The sequence below is a fragment of the Spermophilus citellus genome (genome assembly GCF_964194105.1).
Source record: "Spermophilus citellus genome assembly, chromosome: X".
Taxonomy (NCBI): Eukaryota; Metazoa; Chordata; class Mammalia; order Rodentia; family Sciuridae; genus Spermophilus; species Spermophilus citellus.
This window is the reverse complement of record NC_138190.1, coordinates 36,365,004-36,388,239: the sequence shown is the minus strand read 5'-3', so window position 1 is coordinate 36,388,239 and position 23,236 is coordinate 36,365,004.

The following is a 23,236-nucleotide window of genomic DNA, read 5'->3' as shown; positions in this document are numbered from 1 at the left end:
TTGTGAAAAATATCTTTATTTCTGTGTGCAGTTGTAAATTATTCATTCTCTTTGCTGCGTAGTTAAAACATGCCATGGTTTATTTTTATATTTTACTATTAAAAGACATTGGGTAGTTTTTTTTTTATTTGGGGATGATACAAATAACATTAAAATATCCTTTCATATGTCTTTTGGTGGATATATGTTTGCATTTCTTTTGTGCATTTACCTGTGAGCAGAATTGGTTGGTCATAATGTGTGCATATGTTCCTCTTTACTAAATACTGCCAGTTTTCCAAAGCAGTTCTAGCAATTTAAATTCCTACCAGAATTGTTTCTGCCTTTTGCTATTGATCAATAATCAAAAGCATGCATAATTTTTCTAAATTATTATTCCAAATGGGCTGTTTGTGAATGCAAAAGAATAGAAGAAGGAATAAAAGGATAGGGTCTCTGCTATTTCCACAACAAAAATTTATGCTTAAGAACTGAAGGGAATAGGTCCTGAAATCCATTCATGAGAGAGTAAATTGAGTCAGGGGAGAGAATTTTTGCCAAAGACAAGAGTCCAATCTCTAAGAAGCTTGGACTGAACAGGGAATTTGAGAATACTATGGCATTTAAAATAATCAAATGCATATCCTGGTCCAGCCATACTGTGTATCTTGGGAAATGTTGAAAACTGAATAAGCTTTATTCTTGACATTTTTATGGCATTTTCTGGCTATACAGAAAGTAAAGTTCCAAGGTGAAATCAAGGTTTTCTCTCCACCCTGGCTTAGAGCACCACAGGTCTTTGGTGTGGTTCAAAGTCTCAAAAGCTTCTTTATATTCATGACACTAGGTGTCACTCAGTACTGTCACTCATAACTCTTCAGTTCATGGCAGGAGATACCAGTACTGAACAGAATCAGGCACCACTGAAAAACTGTTGGAAAACTAGAGATTCTCCTCAATCCAGAAGATAGTGAAAACGGAGCCTGAATCTGAGGCGATGTACATATCAGACACCCCATTATGGAATAGCTTAGATTTTAAATTAGTTTCTTTATTGCCATAACAGGTACATTAAAATGAGAGAAAATCCTGCCTTCCATCTTGGACTTTGTGTTGTCTTACTCATTAATTTATCAATTAATTTATTCACTCAACAAATTTGTCTTTTTAGCCACCAAATATGATGTAAGACATTGAAGATAGAATAACAAGTTCAATAGATTTGATCCCTGTATCCATGCAGCTTATAGTTTGTTGGGAGCTTGTGTACTAATAGTGACTGAAAATCACATTTGGTCAGATAATATCTCAGCAGCCAGTATGATCTGACTATACTGAGTGCACAAATTAAAGTTCTAGATTGGGAGTTTGTTCAGTGAATGTTGAATTTGAAATAGAATGTGAATATGTTAAAGAAAAACAGAACCAGTTGTGAGTTAGTTTGCCTCGTAATGATATTTATTTGTAAGATGTGGTCCAGTCAGTGTTGTAAAATTAGCACCTGCTGCTCCTGGGACAATCCCATCTAATCTCCTCTGTTTATGTCTTTTCTTGTAAAATAGCATCATTACCTTCTGTATTTTACCTTACATGGTTACTTTAGGCATCAACCAATATAGTTTAACTCAAAGCAATTTAACAGTGCAGTTTGGTACAATATAATATATCATTGCCATGATGACAAATATTACTCAATGAAGTGATAAAATTAACATCCCCTACACTATTGGTAATTTATTCATCAATATGAAAAACAGACTTTTCAAAAAATGTTTCCCTTTTACACATTCTATATTATTAAATCTTGTGAGAATTGCACGTATCCACATTTTGGAGAGTTGACAAAATGTTTGAGTCTTCTGTCTCCATAAATGTAGGGATTTAAGTTTAGATGGGTTCAGTCATCCACTAGGGACCCCATAGTAAAACAAATGGGATGGCTGAAATCAATTAATTAGAAATGTTAGAGAAACATCTGAAATAAGTTAAATTAAACAAGGTTTTGAAAAGCAGAAAGAAAAGATTCTAGAACTGGGCAAAATTTGGGACCAAAGTTGGTTCGAAATGTCCCCACTCCACCACATGTGCAGGTTACATTTGTAACCAGAGAAAATGAAATTATATACAGAAACAGACTATTGGTTATAGTTGGCATTTGCCTTATATGATCATAACTTGGCAGCTTTGGCCTGGGATTGGCTGAGATTTTGGCTGCTATGTTTGACTAAGACTCAGTCGCGGTTATAAGACTATACTCCTAGGTTGTTAAAAATTGTTTACATATTAAACTAGAGTACAATTTACTATACAAATGCCACTTTGGGCCAAACTTTATTAACCAAGTATGGGGACAGGTATAGGCCAGATTTCAATTTAACAGATATATCAAGCATAAATAGTAATAAACTAGTAGCATAAAGATAGGATAGTAAAACTCATGACTATGTTAACTACAGGTATGAGAGATATAGGCAGAATTCCAAAACTGTGTTAAGTATACAGTAATTTAGTAACCTGTAACGTAAGAAAGAATAAATGCAATATATGATGGGAAAACTCAAGAGTTACTGAGAGAAAAGAAGGGAAGAAGCAAGTCATAATTATTACAATAAACTGACAGCTATGTCATTTCCTAAATCAATTATATATTGGTGAGATGAAGGCTGTGATTATTCAGCAGGCTCTTGGTGAGCTACAGCTGTGACCAGGTGCATTTGTCCTTGTGTCTCTCTAATAGGTCAATTATGTCACAGCCTGGAACCCCTCTGTATGTGGTCCTCCTTGCTTGAACTTCAACTCTAATCTCATAGCAGGAAAGGCTAATTCAGCACAAGAAGAAAGGACCATTGTTGACCTCAACATTCAGACACTGCCCCTTTTGCCACTTGTACCCCATCCTAAGCATGTGAACCTTCTGTCTCTGTCCCTTTACCATTATTGCTGTGTGTTTTCAATTATCATAATAAATTATATTCAATTATCAATGATAATTGAATACAATTCAATTGTCAATGATTTGCACATCTTAATTTGTTCCATGAGACTTTCTGTTTCATGGCCTCTGAGAAAGCATACATGCTATTTAGAGGCCATTATTAAATCAAAGTAATATCCATATGACAATATCCAAAGGACTTCTTTCTAATTCACATGGACCAAATGATATAAATGACAAAAATTGAGCAACTGAGTCAAACTTTCATGAGAAAAATTCTGTGAACCAGAAATCATGATAAGAATAGTTTTCAAAAGGCTTCAACTCAAGTCTCAGAAGGCATCTTGCCTAGGACTAAATACAGATTTCACAAATTCAGCCAGGGTTTCTTTCTAAAATGTTCACTTATTTTTAGATTATAAAGCCACCAATGGCATGCTCAAGTGTTTCAGTAAACACAATGAAAATGAACATTTATGTTCACAGCACATTAACTTTTGCAAAAGATTTTAGGATACCTGCCATGTTTTACTTTCCATTTATGTGAAACTGAAGTGAAAACATGTAATGAAAATGGAAGCCAGCATAATGTTTTTTTTTTTCCCTTTTGAGTAAGAAAGTAATGCAAACTGAAGAAAAAAGTATACAATCCCTGAATATTTATTTTTATTGTTCTTTTGAGTTTACTCAGCAATATGGAAGATTATAGACTTATTGACAGACAAAATAAAAATGAAACTAATGATATCTGTGTCTCTCTGTTCCCAACATTTTCTTGTTTATCTGAATCTGATTTCCTATTAGAATTTATAGCTTATTCTAATTTTCTATTCTTTAAAAAATTCTTTATACGAAAACTTCTAAACTTAGATAGAATAGTAAGATGAAATCATCTATCCAAAACCAAGAGTTAATTTTTTAAAATATTTGCTACTTTTATCTATTTTTGATTGAATCACTTTAAAATAAATTATAAATTTTGTGCTATTTCCTTCTAAAATGCTTCAGTTTATGGCCTTGAAAAGGACATACTCCCACATAACCACACTATCAATATCATCTTTAATAAAATTAACTATTACCAAATATCATTTTATGTCTGATCCATACTTATATTTTTCCAGTTGTCCCAAATATTTTTTCTATGACTTTATGGTTTGTATAAATGAGGATTACATATTCTATTGACTTATGAAGTCTCTATGTTTTTTAATCTACAACAATTGTCAGACCCTCTTTTTATGATATTGATTTCATAAAAAACACTTGGCTAATTATGCTTTGATGTTCTGCCTTCTGAAAATATCTGTTTCTTCTTTTTTTAATATTTATTTTTTAGTTGTAGTTGGACACAATACCTTTACTTTTTTATTTTTATGTGGTGCTGAGGATCGAACCCAGGGCCTCGCACACTACCACTGAGCCACAATCCCAGCCCCAAATATCTGTTTCTTTAGGGTGATTTCATTAATTTGTCCTTCTATTTTCTATTTATGATAACTAGAAATAAGATCTATAGGTCTGATTATTTTCAAGTTACACATTTTGTCATAAGAATTCACCACCGGTGTGTTGTGAACTTTTTATTGAATCACATCAGGAGACACTTAGTTCTAGTTTCATGTGCTTTGGGACCTAGGCTGGAAAAAAAGCTATTAGTGACATAGATCATTATTTTGATAACAATCAAATTATATTTTCATTATTCCAGTTAGCCTGTTGCTGGATATTGACCATGTCATATTAATCATAGGTACCACATATTTGCCTCTATTTTGTAACAAATACATCATTCACAGGGTATTTCACAAGAAGCATTTCTCAGTTAAAATAAAATGTAATTGTTAGGGGGAACAATTAAATGCCAAGCTTTCATAGAAGGACAATCTTTCTACAATGTTCTGACCATATTCATTAAAACATAAGCTTTCTTTTCCACCTGCCTGGAGCAGTCTTAATATATTGACCTCATATAAGGTCTTTTGTAGTTTATGGTTTTTGTTTTGTTTTGTTTACAGTTTAAGGATTCATGAAAAATCTTCCCTCACTTGCCTTCCCTTGACTGGTAAAGTTACTTAATAGAGGCACTGGAAAGTGTTTTCCATTTATTTCTTTTGGCATTTTATTGCCATGCCAGCAAGCCAGAACTCAGAAAAAAAATTATTGTTCTTCTCTCTGCTTATTGCCCCTGGTTTATTCTGACTTTCTAAATCAGTTTCTGATTTCCCTAGATTTTACACAAATTCTCTGTCCCATTTCAGTTTAAGGTCAGAATTCTTAACACATATGATTTGGAATGATGATGCATAGTAGAAAAGAGTTTGCCAGCTCATTGCTTTCCATATTCTTTAAACCAATCTACCCCTCCCCCATCCTTCCTTTCCCCCTTTCTTCCCACTATCACTTCCCCTACCCACCCCACCCTAAACTATTTGATCCTTTCATCCTGAACCAATTAGCTGGAAGTTGTTAAACTGAAATCAAAACTGTATAAAGCCAAAGCCATGAGGAAACGAGAAATTTGAAGCAGAAAGGGCTAATTTTCAGAACCAAGAGAGCTGCAGACCTACTGAAAGCCCTGAGAAAGAACCAATCTTGTTTTATGAAGACCACATTTTCAATCCTTTGTATGAGTTCTCATGAAATCTGGCAGGCTTTTTTTTTCCCCTCCTCAGAATTTCTATATATTTACAATGCTTCATCACCCTAGGTTTGATTTGACTAATGGCAAACTTCCTTCTGTAGCTTCCAACCAAACAGGTTGGTAGTGGAAAATGGATAAATATCAGCTCTCGGTTTTCAAATGTAGAAAATGATAACAAAAGACTACCTTCTTCTTCTTTGCATACCCACTTTGCTAAGCCCAGATATTTTGGGCTGAGGATAAGATGAGTTTTACCTTTATAATCTTTCTTCTTTTAATACCAAGAATTGCTGTGCTGCTCCATAGCATTTGGCTTAGTTTTATTTTGTGGTCACCAAGAATTGTGAAGCTGATCAAGCTTGACTTTTCATTTTTATGACTAGAAAGCTTAAATATAAATTTGAACCCCACACAGAGCAACAGTATGTGCATTTGGAATATGTAATTTTCCACTAACATTCTTGAATCCATTTTCTGAAATTATCTTTGTTCTTTATTTGCTTCTTCTTATTCCCACCTATGTTCATATGATACAATAGTGGATGATTTTATAATTTTTTAAAATAATTATAAACAAATGAATTCTGATATGGTTTGGATATGGTGTATCCCCTTTGAAACTCATATGAAAACATGAAATTTGGTCTCCAATGTAACAATATTGAGAAGTGCCAGAAGCTTTAAGAAGTAGTTAGATCATTAAGAGAGATAGATGCAGTTCTCAGCAGACTGGATAAGGCTGTTATAAAGCAAGCCCAGTCCCTCCTGCTTGTCTCTCTTCTATATATGCCCACTTGTCCTTCCACATTTTGGCAATGTTATAATGCAGCACAAGGCCCTTGTGAAATGTGGCTACCCAGTCTTGGACATCCAGCTTCCAGACCATAAGCTAAATAAACTTTCCTTTATGAATTACCCATTCACAGACATTCTTATATAGCAAAAGAAAACCAACTAAGACATCATCCAAGAGCTCAAATACAGTTGTATGAATCAATGATGCTCTGTAAATATCTGTCCATGAACTATCTTCTGAATGCAATAAATAGTATGTACTTGATAGAAAATAGTTTGGGATCTTAAGTAAAAGATTCTATCCGTGAGATTTATGGTTTAACTATGGAGTATCCCCAAAAGCTCATGTGAGATAATATAAGAACGTTCAGAGGTGAAATGATTGGGTTATTGCCACAGTCTGGCTGCAGCAAACTAACGGGGGCGGGGGGGGGGGTGATGAGCAACTTGTGAAGGTTGATACAATATCCTTTATTGTAGGATAGCAAGGGTGTATATACATAACTGAATACACAGCTTAACTTAATTAACATAAACTAGATACAGCAGTCAACCAATAAGGAATCCTCATCATCTTAATGATTACACACAGCTTAACTTAATTGACATAATCTAGACACAGCAGTCAGTTATTAAGGAATCTCCACACTTAATGGCTCGCTGGCGTTACTTCACAAACCACTCCCTCTGGCAAAATGCCAGGCACCATCTTGACTTGTTTACGGACCCTAACAGGTTATAAGAACCTTAACCCAATTGGTACATTAATCTACTTGAATGGATTAACTTGGTCATAACTGTACGCAGATAGGGTGTAGCTGGAGGAGGTGAGTCACTGGGGTGTGCCTTTGGAGTTTATATTTTATCTTTGTTAAGTGGAGTTCTCTTTCTGCTTTTTAGTGCCCTGTTGTCTGCCATACCCCTGGTGTTCTGCCTTACCTAGGGCCTAAAGAAAGGAGTTGTCTGTCTGCAGACTGAGACCTCTGAAAACTATGAGTCCCCAAATAAACTTTTCCTTTTCTAATTGTTCTCCTTAGGTCTTTTGGTTACAGTGGCAAGAAAACAACCAACCAAACAAATAAACAAAAATCAAACTGGCTAAAATATGGCCATTATCTGTATCTACATCTATCTATTCATCTGTCAATATTTTTATACTTATTATATAGATGGAATTTACATTCATTGTACTTAGATACATATACAAGTTCTAAATAGCATTATATGTAAATATAATGCTGTATACTGTTTTCTGCTCCTATTTCATGAAATATTTATTCATCCCCTTTATATGCATGTTCAACATCATTCAGTAGCATTACTGTTCCTATGACTAGACCCTTAAAATAGTTTTCCAAAATACTCAAAAGAAGAAGTTTATAATCTTTCATATATGTATTGCCTGGCTTCAAAATTTATCAATATATGGCCATTCTTATTCCATCTGTATTTCTGCCTATTTTATTTCCTCATTCTCTACTGGATTATTTTGATGCAGATTCCAGACATCATATCAATTCATCCTTAAATATTTCAGAATACTAGGGAACAAGAAACTTGTATTTTACAATGTAAGTGTAAAATTTTCATTCTGAAAAAGGTTAATGATTACTTTGAACTTTATTAAATGACTGGTTGATGTTAAAACATCCCTGATTGTCTAATTTGTAAAAAATATAATTGGTTTGTTGAAATCAAGACCCAAATAAGATCCATATATTACATTTAGTCAATGGTTCTTTTCAGTCTCTTTTGATAGGTTTTCTGACCCACTTCTATTTTTATTTGCAATTTATTTATTGAAGAAACCATATTAGGGCTGGTGTTGTGACTCAGTGGTAGAGTGTTAGCCTAACATGTGAGGCCCTGGGTTCGATTCACAGCAGCACATATAAATAAGTTAATAAATAAAGGACCATCAATAATTTAAAAAAAAGAAACCCTATCCAGTGATTATATGGACAATAATAATAATATTGGTATTAATATTATACAACTAACAATAAGATAGAAAAAATTAGTAATCACATTTAAAATTTTAATTACTTTTTAATTGACACATTATAATTATAATAGTGGGATACATTGTGACATATTAATATATGCACACACATATTTGGTCAATTTTATTCCCTAATACTTCCTCTGTCCTTCTCCTCCTCCCATCCTTCATCCTCTTCTTATACTCTACTGGTCTCCATTCTAGTTTATGAGATTCCTGCATTCTTTATTTTTTTCTCTCGAGCTTCCCCATAAGAGAGAAAGCATACAACCTTTGAATTTCTAAATGTCTAATTCTGGCTTATTTTGCTTTACATAATGCTCTCAATTCCATCCATTTCCCTGCAAATGGCATAACTTCATTATTTTTAATGGCTGAATAAGACATCTTTGTATATATATGCCATATTTTCTTTATTTTAGTAATCATACTGACATTGCTTGTAACCAAGATTTTCAGTGAAAGAGAAAAGACAAATAAAAAGACATTAAATAAAAATTCTATAAAACCAAATTTTAATTGTATGTACTTGTATTTTCTCTTAAAAAATTGGTAAAACTATATAAAACTGCTGATATACCATTTTGATTTATAGAAAAGTCAATTTCATAAACCATATTTAGAAGGTCTAGGGAGCTATGTTTTCTTTCCTGTGCAGAAGCTAGAGAGGAAAACGGAAAATAAAGGTGGAACAGATCTCATGAAAATCAAAGGAAGATCATAGAGGAAAGGGACCAAGGGGTGAGAGGTGGGGAGGGAGCAGGGAAGTGCCGTGGAATGATATTGGCCAAATTATATTGTTATATTGTGTGCAAGTACGAATATGTAACAACAAATCCCACCATTACCTACGACTATAATGCATCAATAAAAAATGTAGGAAAAATTTTTAAAAATTTAAAAAAAGAAAAGGTAATTTAATATGTTTCAAAAAGCTCTGAAAATGCATAGAAGCAGTAACTAATAGCAACAAGTGTTTGTTCCTATCACCCAAATTATGATCTCCAAATATAATTTCTCATTAAAAAGAAACAAGGGATCTTTAGATAAATGGCTAGTTCTAGAGCAGGAGCAGAAGCAAAGACATTGACAAAGGTTATTGGGGTTGTGTCAAAAGGACTCAGGAATCAGTTTGATATTTTTGATGACTTCTGCACGCACATTAAGTCAAGACATTTCCTCTTCACATTTTCAGAACTATGGAGAGGTTAGGGGATTTGACTGCAGCTGGTTAATCAATAGTAGCATCTGTGGGTAATTTTCTCTTTCTTATTCTCCAGTACACTTAACTTTCTCCAGAGAATTGGTGAGTGACATTTCATTGATGAACTTTCTTTCAGAACATTTAACACTTAACTCCAGAGAAGGTCAATGGATTAGAGAAGGTCATGATTTACATTTATGGTCAACTAGCAACATGTCTATATAAATGTGGAGTATGTTTAACTTTGGAGTCATCTCTATAAAGAGATAAAATTCTTTTACTTTGGGAAAAACTAGAACAAAACTATCTGGGAATCATTATCAAGAATGACTACTGAATGCCTCAGGACCCAGGAAAGCCATTTGTGATTCTAATGATTACTATAATGGTAGGATAACAGGTCCTTCTAAGATACTATCAAGTCCTTCAATCAAAATTGAATATTTGTTTGTCTTTAGTAAATCAGACTCCAGCTGAATATATAGATAAAATTCTTAGCAGTGTGTGTAAATGCTTCTACCACACTGGATTTTTGGGGACTTGGTATATCTGAGAACAAACAGAAACAAAAGCTGTTAAGGATAAATCCTGAATTTCTCCCTGGGCACTTCTATGAGCAGGCAACAGCAGAGAAATGGGTAAAGTTATCTGAAATCTTTATGTTTTTGCCAGCTTGTGTTTTCTGCATTGGACATGGAACATGTTCTCTGGACATGAGAATGAATAAGTAATGGATGTTTTCCACCAGGGAAGGTGGGAAATGCCATACTCAGAGATGAGAATAAAAATAAACTAATCTGGGAGAAAATTTATTGTTTTTGCAAAACTATAAACTGACAATGGTTTTTTTTGAGTAAACTTTTGATCATTTCAGACTTTTCCAATCTCTTACTCCCCACATTACTCAACTTTCTTTCAATTTTATCTTCTAAGTATTTCTATTATATCATTTTCTCTATTGCTATTCCCACTATCCAAAAAGTTCTTGTCACTTGCCTGGCCTAGCTGTATGGATTCCTGACCCTCGATTCTTACATTCCAACCCATGTCCACTCTCATGCCATTTTCTTCCTGAAAAATATATCTGGTCACGTCATTCCTTTGTTCTACAGCTAAATAAGTAAGGTTCAAACACCCAAATTTGGCATTAAGAGGCATTTTTATGATTTTAGTTCCTAACTTTCCTTTCTCTGAGTCCTCTTTTTGGCTAAGTCTTATTCTTGGGCCTCCCCAGTCCAATTTTAGCAAGAATCCTAGGGGGGATTAAAGCAAATCACCAACCTTCATATCTAATCACCTTCAATATCTGATCAAATACTCATCGTTCACCTTTGATGTATAATTCTGAGGCCTGCCATCAATAAGAATCCTGTTAAGTCAGTTTAGTAAGAATCCCTCTACTCTCATTATCACCTCTTGATAATTCACAACCCCCTCATTCTTCTCATTGTCTTTAAATATGCAGCTCTTTTTGCTGTATTTGGAATTCAGCCTAATCTCTTTCTCCTTTAGCAATAGTCTTGGCATCTATTACAGTGGACCTGAATAAGGTGTTTCTTATCATTTTAATAAGTACCAGAATAATATTTTTTGTATTATATAACCAAATCCACAGTTTGGAATGACTCTACTATATTCACACAATCAATATGAACCCAAACATCATCTACAGAGGGAACACGTAGCTCTTTCTGAAAAGTTGGAATGATCAATGGCCTACTGAGTTCCCACAGACCAGAACTGAAACATCTCCCACAGAGACTAGATCCCAATCCTAGCCACCTCAGTATTATCTGTATAACTAATAAAAATTGGTTTTATCACACAACTTGATTGTTTTGGAAACCCCAAGCATCTAGCTAATGCTGACAGGAAATTTGATCTCAATCATGTGGTCTGGGATTTATGAAGTCCAAAAACTGTGGGTAAAGGGCCACTTACTATTTTTTACCTAAGTCTCAGCATCTCTACATCCCCTCCCCTTTGGGAAGCTCAGGGTTAATTCCTTTACCTGCTTAACATTGTCAACAAATGCCTAACCAGGAGTTTCTTTTAGAACCACCTAAAACATGGACTAGCTATTTTTTCCCTGGAGGTGAAGCATAGAAAATCCTAGGTTTAATACCCAATGTTGGCTGTATTCCTAGAGCAGAACATGGAGCTAAAATCAAAGTGCTTTACTAGCTTTCCTGTCTCCTACTGCAGCAAGAAGGCAGACATTGACTTCTCTATACATGATCTTGTCACCCTGTTTGTAGTAATTTTCAGCTCCCTCCACCATAACAGTGAATCCCAACATTTTTAGCTGAGTTACTACAGATAGTAAAAAATAAGTGGATCACAGATCCTATATTTTCCTCTGTAGTGTTTTAATTACATCATCTTTTTTTTTCTCTGGAAAGGCATTCTATCAAAAGCATCTCCCTTGAGGGCCATTGTCAAGCACAGAAAGCAATCCAGGAGTATTAGGGGAATCATACTTCTGACCCTTACTGAAATGGTAGTGCATGTGACTAGAAACTTTCATTGACTGGGCTCTCTTGGGAAATTCTTAGTGACCAGGGGTCAAGTTTATAGCCCTAGGGGCAAGTAGTGTTTGGACCAAATGGAGACAAAAATCATTTCACTTTTTCACTATAACTGCTCTCCTTCCAGACAAGATAGAAAATTAAATTAAAATATTTTAAAATGAGAAGTTTAACAGTCTCTAGAATTTGTTTAGCTTAGAGTTCTCTGTGGGCTTGCTGAGAAAAGTATAATTGTGTAAATCTCCATTTTGAATTTCTAAAACCAAAACATAAGTAAATATTTCTGGGTAGTAAAATTGAATGGCAACATCATACCCATATGAGGTCTATGACATCTCATGTCAATACCAATATATTGATTTCCTGCCCCAAAGCATCTGAAATGAAATTAATGGGATAGAATGTTGAACTCAAAATGACCTTGAATATATTTTACAGATGAGAAACTGAGACATAGAGAAGTTAAATTCCTTTCCTAAATAATCTGCACTTCCAGTAATGCATGCAATCCTTATTTATCTATGAACTAAATATCTATGAACTATATCCCTCTCTACTTCAAAAATTACTTTTCCAGGAAAACTAGGAAAGAGTAAAAAGCATTTGATTTTATTGTCACCATATTGCTAATAACAAGACATCTTTCCACTTTTCAAGATTCAGTTTGACATCAACAAATGGGAAAAGTATGGACATCTATATTTTTATATGACATAGGACTCATATCCAGACTGTATAAAGAATGCCTGCAAAACAATGACTAAAAGATGACAATTCCATTAAAACAATCAAAATACTTGAACATATCCATTGTAAAATAGCTTGAAAGAGTGGACAATAAAGACATAAAAAATTAACACTGTCAAATTTCAGTAAAAATGCAAATTAAAATCAAAACAATGTATAATTTCATCCCTATTAGACTATCCAAAATAAAAAGGACCAATAATATGTGTTGGTGAGGTTATAAAGCAACTAGAATTCTCACACATTGTTGGTGAATGTATAAAATGACTTGACCACTCTGGAGAACTACTTGCTAGTTTATTATACAGTTAAATCTATATCTACTGTAGGACCCAGGAATACTTCTCCTATATATTTACTCAAATAAAAAAGAGAAAATATATGTCCCCAAGAAAAATTCATGCAAAAATATTCACCACAAATGGCTAAAGCAATATTTAGCAAAAATAACAAAGCTGAAGCAACATACTACCTAACTTCAAAATACACTACAAAGCTAGTGTAAACTAAACTTTATGGAACTACCATAAAAAAGACACATTAAACCAATGGAACAGAACTGAGACCCCACAAATCAACATACACATTTATAGTCAATTAATTTTAACAAAGATATCAATAATAAACAATGAGGGGAAAGACAGTCTTTTCTATAAATGGTGTTGGAAAAACTGGATATCCACATGGAGAAAAATGGACTGAGACCCTTATTTCACACCATATACAAAATCATCATAAAATGAATTAGAGTTAAAAATAAGAATAACAAAGTGAAAATAGACAAATGGGATTGATTACATAAAATTAAAAAGCTTCTGTACAGTCAAGGAAATATCAACATAGTGAAAACCCAACTCAAATAAGGGGAGAAAATATTTGTAAACCATACATTTGATAAGAGGCTAATATCATACACACACACACACACACACACACTCAACTTAATGGCATGAAAACAAATAACCCAATTAAAAAATGAGCAGAGACCTTAAATAGACATTTTTCAAAAGAAGATATTAAAATGGTGTATTTAAAAATGTTCAACATCATTATCAAAGAAATGCAAATTAAAACCACAATGAGGTAACACCTCAGGCCTATTAGATTGTCTGTTAATAAAAATATGTAAGATAATGATTATTGGCAAGGATGTAGAGAGAAGGGAACACTTGTATTAGGTAGGAGTTTAGGGACATCAAGATGGTAGAAGTGGGGTGCAAGAAAATGAGGTACAAAATGGAGGTTGAGTCATCATGTCCCTGTTTAACAAAGTTCCATTACCATGACAACTCCTGACACTGGGGGTTTGTTGCCCATGGCAACTCTCACCACAGGTTTGGTATTCTAATTAGATATCATAAAGTAACCAATGGGGGCAAAGCGGGCAGTATTCTCATTAGGTATCATACAGTGACCAATGGAAAAAATGAAGCATGGTGTTCAATCAGGTCCAATGCGGGGAGAGGAACAGCTCACAATTCAACATATGAGACAAGAATGCCCGCTCTCCTCCCTCTCTGCTTTAGGAGTATACGCTTGTACTTTACAGACCATCAATTCTGTGCTTTTCCTCAATAAATCTATGCTTTGTTGGTAACACTCGTTCAGTGTTTTAGGAATGTAAATTAGTGCAGCCATTATAAAAAGCAATATGGAAGTTCCTCAAAAAGTTAAAAATAGAAATACCATATTATCCAAATGAAATGAAATCCATATATTAAAGAGATATCTGTACTCCCATGTTCATTGTGGCACTATTTGTTTTAGCCAAGATATGGTATCAACCTAAGTGTATGTTGAGATAAATGGGCAAAGAAATTGTCATATACATACACATAATGGAATATTATTTAACTTTGAAAAGGAAGGAAATCCTATCATATGCAACAACACAGACAGACCTGGAGGACATCATGTCAAGTAAGCCAAGCACATAAACACCACATATGTAATCTAAAAGTTGAACTCATGGAAGTAGAGAGTAGAATGGTAATTACCAGAGTCTAGGTGGGTGTGTTTATGTGTGGAGATATTAGTCAAAAGGCAAAAACGTTTGAGATGGATAGGAGTAATAAGTTCAAGAGATCTTTTGTAAAACAGGATGATTGTAGTTAATTAATAATGCACTATGAAAAATCACTGAGAATATATTTAAAGTGTTCTCACTATGTAAATTAAAAGTATGTGAGATAATGCATATGTTAATTACTTTAAGCCATTCCACAATGTACATATTTCAAAACACCATGTTGTACATGATGAGTATACATGCTTTTTATTTGTCTATTTAAAACTTAAATTTTAAACATATTCATAACATCTTTATTCTTTTTTTAATTTTTATTTTTCTTTTTTAGTTGTTGATGGACCTTTATTTTTTTTAATTTATATGCGCTCCTGAGAATAGAACCCAGTGCCACACATATGCAAAGCAAGTGCGCTACTGCTGAGCCCCAGCCCCAGCCCCATATAACATCTTTATTCTTAATCACTGGCACTTAGAAGAACATCAAACATGCTTCAACAAAAAAAAAAAAAATTATGAGTATGCTGTGATATAGTCACATGGTGGAATATTAATCAACAATAAAAGTGAATAAACTACTAGTAAATATAAAATATGGTTGAATCATAGACACGTTGAGCAAAAGAATCCAGACATAAAAGAATACAAATTATATTATTCCATTTAGACTGTCCTATTACACTTTAAACTAATGTATGGCAGTATAAGTCGGATTAGTGGTTGTCTTTTAAGAGAACTTTCTCAAAACAATAGAAATAGAAGTGTTCTACATCTAGTTTTGGGTCTTAATATTACAGATGTATGGAATTGTGAAAAATCATTGAACACCAAAGATCTTTGGTGTGTGTGTGTGTACTTAAAATGATTGAATATAGACATATAAGTGTTCTACTTCCAATCCCTGTAATCAGCCTATAGGCTCTTTCCATTTAATTCTATATGTGCTTTTGGAATTTCAATGATTTTTCAATAAAAACAGTATTTATATCATGTAGATAGATTTTTTTTTACTTGCTTAGTCTTTCAATAAGTGGAGAATATTTTATAATGTTCATATTAACACTCAACATAAACACCACACCTGTATTAATTACAAATCTTTTTAGCTGCAGGAAGCAGATAACTAAATATCTTAAAGCACAAATACAGTTTTGTTTACTTAATAAAAAGCCCTGAAGTGGTTGGTCTCAGAGGTGGCTCAGCATTTTAATGATGTCCTGAGGACCCAAGTTCTTATTTCCTTTCTATTCTGTTTTTCTCACTGTGATGCCTTTCATCCTCAATCTTGTTGCTTCTCCTGTACGTATTTTTACCCAAAGCTGGGTTTCCTTAGCAAGAAAGGAGAATAAGCTTTTGAGTGCATAGTCGATAACATATGCCTCAATTCTAATGCCCTGTTTGGGGAAAATATATACCATTCCCATCTACCATATGCAAGGGAAAATATTGTAAACAATGAGCTAATTGTAGGTAGTCCAGTGAGCACTGGTATAGTGTTGAAATTAGAGTGAATGTGATTACTAACATGCTTCTATCCCATGAGGGCTCCCTCCTAAAATTTCACTCCACATCACAACTCATATATTTCCTTTCTTTCTAGAAATTTTTGTTTGTCTTTCCTCTGAACAATTGATTTTAAATTTTTTCTTGGCTGAATGTATATGCTTTTTCCTTTAGACAACTTGAGAAGGCGCTTGTCTCATTCAATTTTTAAAACTCCTATAGACACTTTGTTCAGAATAGCCTTGCATTTATAAATCAATTTTACTTGAATTGAAAAGTTTATATAGTTTTGGAAATATTACATGAAATAGTTTTTTCTGTACATCAATGAATCCACCTGTAAGCAAGAGCCTTGAATGGGCTAATGTTGCTAATGTTGCTCACATCTCTCCTGGAATGATGGCTGACAAATATCGAAAGGTCATAGCATGTAGAAGCAGTGGAAATATTTACAAAGAAAAATGACATTATCATACATGCTCATCAGTAAAGGTATAAAAAGAAAACTAGGAGATGACCTAATATTAATTTCTACACTATTCATAGTGATTTATTAACTGGGAGTTTCCAAAAGAAAACAAAAAGAATGAGATTTTGTTCTGAAGGAACATTATTTAGCACTAAAGGGACATTATTATGCTACCAGAACTGATACACTGCAATAAACTCTGTACTCAGATCTCACAGAAAGAACTCCATGTGAATACTTGCATCATTCCTGAGAGACATACACAGTGGATCTCCATTCTCCTACAATAAATGAGTCATATAGTAACTCAGCTTTCCTTTGCAGCTAAGATTTACTGTGAGAATTAAATTAGATATTGTATAAAGTACCTGATACATTGCCATTCATATAGTGTGGGCTTAGCAAATGGTATCTATTACTCAAAATAGAGGAATATGATAGTAGATAGTATTAACGCCACTATATAGGTGTGGATAATGAGGCTGAGACCCTTTCAATAGAATTTTCAAGGTCTTCCACATAATAAATACCTGTCTGACTTCTAAGCTATGGTATTCTTACTATACATTTTTCCCTACATTATTTATCTATCAGTATTTTATTTTTGAGAAAGCAAATTTTCAAGCCCTTTTTGATAAGGATGATTATATCAAGGTGACAACTTCTCCCCCAAATATATAGTAATGACTTGTCTGCTCATGCAAAAAATAGGACAAAATACTTCAATTTGAAAGGCTTCCAAAAATATGGAATCTATGAACATGAAAATCATAACAAACACTTTCAACTACATTTGCTTGATTTTGAGATTATCATAGAACCATAGGTTTTTAGAAATTGGAGATTACCTAGGCTATGCCCTGTAAAAGATAGAATAAGAACTGAGCAGGTGAGGAAATTTCCAAAATTAGTATGTCAGTGGCTGTGTATGAGAATTTAGGCTTTCTAAGTCCTAGACCAGTCCAGTTCTATGAACTAATATTATCAACAGAAAAATGTGAATTGTACCAATCTACACATGAAAAACACAATTTTATAGCAAAAATAGGAATAATTACATTTTATTGAATTTTAAAAAGGATTCTTTTTTTAAACATTTATAATGTTTTAATGACAGAATTTACCTTTCCTGAATAAATACATCAAAATTAAAGATAGTTTTAACCTTGAGAAACTACAAATCTCTCATCAAATCTTACTAATGTGGAATATAATGTAGAATAGTAGATAACATGTTAGTTATCATTCTAGAAACTCTTAATTACATCACTTCTATGTATTACAAGAACAGTCCTGTATATTATGGAACCTGTACATCCAATATAGAACCTGATGCTAGTACTTCTCCTGAAAGATTTTCTGACTTATGTAACTTACTTTTTTTTATTTTTTTTATTTTATTGTTGGTTGTTCAAAACATTACATAGTTCTTAATATACCATATTTCACAGATTGATTCAAGTGGGTTATGAACTCCCATTTTTACCCCGTATACAGATTGCTGTGTCACATCAGTTACATTTCCATTGATTTACAAATTGCCTTTCTAGTGACTGATGTATTCTGCTGTCTATCCCATTCTCCACTGTCCCCTCACCCCTCCCCTCCCCTCCCCTCCCCTTCTCTCTCTCCATCCCCTCTACTATAAATCGTTTCTTCCACTTATATAATTTTCCTCCTACTCCTCCTTTCCTCTTATATGTAATTGTGTATAACCCTGAGGCTCACCTTCCAATTCCATGCAATTTCCCTTAACTCTCACTTTCCCTCCCGCCTATCATCCCTGTTTAATGTTATTCTTCTTCTCCAGCTCTTCGTCTCTACCCTGTCCTTGGTTACTCCCCTTATATCAAAGAAGACATTTGACATTTGTTTTTTAAGGATTGGCTAGCTTCACTTAGCATAATCTGCTCTAATGCCATCCATTTCCCTCCAAATTCTATGATTTTGTCATTTCTTATTGCAGAGTAATACTCCATTGTGTATAAATACCACATTTTTAATCCATTCATCTATTGAAGGGCTTCTAGGTTGGTTCCACAATCTTGCTATCGTGAATTGTGCTGCTATGAACATTGATATAGCAGTGTCCCTGTAGCATGCTCTTGTTAGGTCTTTAGGGAATAGACCAAGTAGGGGAATAGCTGGGTCAAATGGTGGTTCCATTCCCAGCTTTCCAAGGAATCTCCATACTGCTTTCCAAATTGGCTGCACCATTTTGCAGTCCCACCAACAATGAACAAGTGTACCCATTTCCCCGCATCCTCGCCAGCACTTGTTGTTGTTGGACTTCTTAATGGCTGCCAATCTTACTGGAGTGAGATGGTATCTTAGGGTGGTTTTGATTTGCATTTCTCTGACTGCTAGCGATGGTGAGCATTTTTTCATGTACTTGTTGATTGATTGTATGTCCTCCTCTGAGAAGTGTCTGTTCAGGTCCTTGGCCCATTTGTTGATTGGGTTATTTGTTATCTTATTATCTAATTTTTTGAGTTCTTTGTATACTCTGGATATTAGGGCTCTATCTGAAGTGTGTGGGGTAAAGATTTGTTCCCAGGATGTAGGCTCCCTGTTTATCTCTCTTATTGTTTCTTTTGTTGAGAGAAAACTTTTTAGTTTGAGTAAGTCCCATTTGTTGATTCTGGTTGTTAACTCTTGCGCTATGGGTGTCCTATTGAGGAATTTGGGGCCTGACCCCACAGTATGTAGATCATAGCCGACTTTTTCTTCTATCAGACGCGGTGTCTCTGATTTAATATCGAGCTCCTTGATCCATTTTGAGTTAACTTTTGTGCATGGCGAGAGAAAGGGATTCAGTTTCATTTTGATGCAAATGGATTTCCAGTTTTCCCAGCACCATTTGTTGAAGATGCTATCCTTCCTCCATTGCATGCTTTTAGCCCCTTTATCAAATATAAGATAGTTGTAGTTTTGCGGATTGGTTACTGTGTCTTCTATTCTGTACCATTGGTCCACTCGCCTGTTTTGGTACCAGTACCATGCTGTTTTTGTTACTATTGCTCTGTAGTATAGTTTGAAGTCTGGTATCGCTATACCGCCTGATTCGCACTTCCTGCTTAGCATTGTTTTTGCTATTCTGGGTCTTTTATTATTCCATATGAATTTCCTGATTGTTTTATCTATTTCTACAAGAAATGCTGTTGGGATTTTGATTGGGATAGCATTGAACTTATAGAGAACTTTTGGTAATATCGCCATTTTGATGATGTTAGTCCTGCCTATCCATGAGCAGGGTATATTTTTCCATCTTCTGAGGTCTTCTTCTATGTCTCTTTTTAGGGTTCTGTAGTTTTCATTGTATAGGTCTTTCACCTCTTTTGTTAGGTTGATTCCCAGGTATTTTATTTTTTGGAGGGATATTGTGAATGGAGTAGTTGTCCTCATTTCCGTTTCAGAGGATTTGTCGCTGATATACAGGAATGCATTTGATTTATGCGTGTTGATTTTATATCCCGCCACTTTGCTGAATTCATTTATTAACTCTAATAGTTTCTTTGTAGACACTTTTGGGTCTGTTAGGTATAGAATCATATCGTCTGCAAATAGTGATAATTTAAGTTCTTCTTTTCCTATTTTTATGCCTTTAATTTCTTTCATCTGTCTAATTGCTCTGGCCAGTGTTTCGAGGACTATGTTGAACAGAAGTGGTGAGAGAGGGCATCCCTGTCTTGTACCAGATCTTAGAGGGAATGCCTTCAATTTTTCTCCATTCAGAATGATGCTGGCCTGTGGCTTATCATAGATTGCTTTAACAATGTTGAGGTATGATCCTGTTATCCCTAATTTTTCTAGAGTTTTGAACATAAAGGGATGCTGTACTTTGTCGAATGCCTTTTCTGCATCTATCGAGATGATCATATGGTTCTTATTTTTAAGTCTATTGATGTGGTGAATAACATTTATTGATTTCCGTATATTGAACCAGCCTTGCATCCCAGGGATGAATCCTACTTGATCATGGTGTATAATTTTTTTGATATGTTTTTGAATCCGATTCGCCAGAATTTTATTGAGGATTTTTGCATCTAGGTTCATTAGAGATATTGGTCTGTAGTTTTCTTTCTTTGAAGTGTCTTTGTCTGGTTTAGGAATCAGGGTGATGTTGGCCTCGTAGAATGTATTTGGAAGTTCTCCCTCTTTTTCTATTTCCTGAAATAACTTGAAAAGTATTGGTATTAGTTCCTCTTTAAAGGTTTTGTAAAATTCTGCTGTATACCCATCCGGTCCTGGGCTTTTCTTAGTTGGTAGTCTTTTGATGGTTTCTTCTATTTCCTCTATTGTTATTGGTCTGTTTAGGTTGTCTATATCTTCCTGACTCAATCTGGGCAGATCATATGACTTAAGAAATTTATCGATGCCTTCACTATCTTCTATTTTATTGGAGTACAAGGATTCAAAGTAATTTCTGATTATCTTCTGTATTTCTGAAGTGTCTGTTGTGATATTGCCTTTTTCATCCCGTATGCTAGTAATTTGGGTTCTCTCTCTTCTTCTCTTCGTTAGCATGGCTAAGGGTCTGTCAATTTTATTTATTTTTTCAAAGAACCAACTTTTGGTTTTGTCAATTTTTTCAATTGTTTCTTTTGTTTCAATTTCATTAATTTCAGCTCTGATTTTAATTATTTCTTGCCTTCTACTTCTTTTGCTGTTATTTTGCTCTTCTTTTTCTAGGATTTTGAGATGATATATGAGATCGTTTATTTGTTGGTTTTTTCTTTTTTTAAGGAATGCGCTCCAAGCAATGAATTTTCCTCTTAAAACTGCTTTCAATGTGTCCCATAGATTCCGATATGTTGTGTCAGTGTTTTCATTTATCTCTAAGAATTTTTTAATTTCCTCCTTAATGTCTTCTATGACCCATTGATCATTCAGTAACCTATTGTTCATTCTCCACGTGATGCATGATTTTTCCTTCCTTCTTTTATCGTTGATTTTCAGTTTCATTCCATTATGATCAGATAAGATGCATGGTATTATTTCTACTCCTTTATATTGTCTAAGAGTTGTCCTGTGACATAATATATGATCTATTTTTGTGAAGGATCCATGTGCTGCTGAGAAAAATGTGTAACTACTTGATGTTGGGTGGTATATTCTATATATGTCAATTAAGTCTAGGTTGTTAATTGTGTTGTTGAGTTCTATAGTTTCCTTATTTAACTTTTGTTTGGAAGATCTGTCCAGTGGTGAGAGAGGTGTGTTGAAGTCTCCCATGATTATTGTATGGTGGTCTATTAGACTCTTGTACTTGAGAAGAGTTTGCTTGATGAACGAAGCTGCACCATTGTTTGGGGCATATATATTTATGATTGTTATGTCTTGTTGGTGTATGGTTCCCTTGAGCAGTATGCAGTGTCCCTCTTTATCCTTTTTGATTAACTTTGGCTTGAAATCTATTTTGTTTGATATGAGTATGGACACTCCTGCTTGTTTCCGCAGTCCATATGAGTGGAATGATTTTTCCCGTCCTTTCACCTTCAGTCTATGTATATCTTTTCCTATCAAATGCGTCTCCTGTAGGCAACATATTGTTGGATCTTGTTTTGTGATCCATTCGACTAACCTGTGTCTCTTAATTGGTGAGTTTAAGCCATTAACATTTAGGGTTATTATTGAGATTTGGTTTGTTCCTCCAGTCATATTTGTTTATTTATGTTACTAAACCTGATTAGTTTTCCTCTTTGGTTACTTTCCCCCCTTTACTGTCCTACCTCCCACTGATGGTTTTCAATGTTATTTTCAGTTTCCTCTTCCTGTAATGTTTTGCCAAGGATTTTTTGAAGAGATGGTTTTCTAGCTGCGAATTCTTTTAACTTTTGTTTATCGTGAAAGGTTTTAATTTCATCTTCCATCCTGAAGCTTAATTTCGCCGGATACACGATTCTTGGTTGGAGCCCATTTTCTTTCAGTGTTTGAAAAATGTTATTCCAGGATCTTCTAGCTTTCAGAGTCTGTGTTGAGAGATCAGCTGTTATCCTGATTGGTTTGCCCCTAAATGTAATCTGCTTTCTTTCTCTTGTAGCTTTTAAAATTCTCTCCTTATTCTGTATGTTGGGCATCTTCATTATAATGTGTCTAGGTGTGGATCTCTTATGATTTTGCACTTTTGGCGTCCTGTAGGCTTCTAGGATATGGGATTCTGTTTCATTCTTCAAGTCTGGGACGTTTTCTCGTATTATTTCATTGAATAGATTGTTCATTCCTCTGGTTTGGAGCTCTGTGCCCTCCTGTATCCCAATGACTCTTAAGTTTGGTCTTTTAATGTTATCCCATATCTCTTGGATGTTCTGCTCATGGTTTCTTAGCAGTCTTGCTGAACTGTCTATGTTCTTCTTAAGTTGAAATACTTTGTCTTCATTGTCTGATGTTCTATCTTCTAAGTG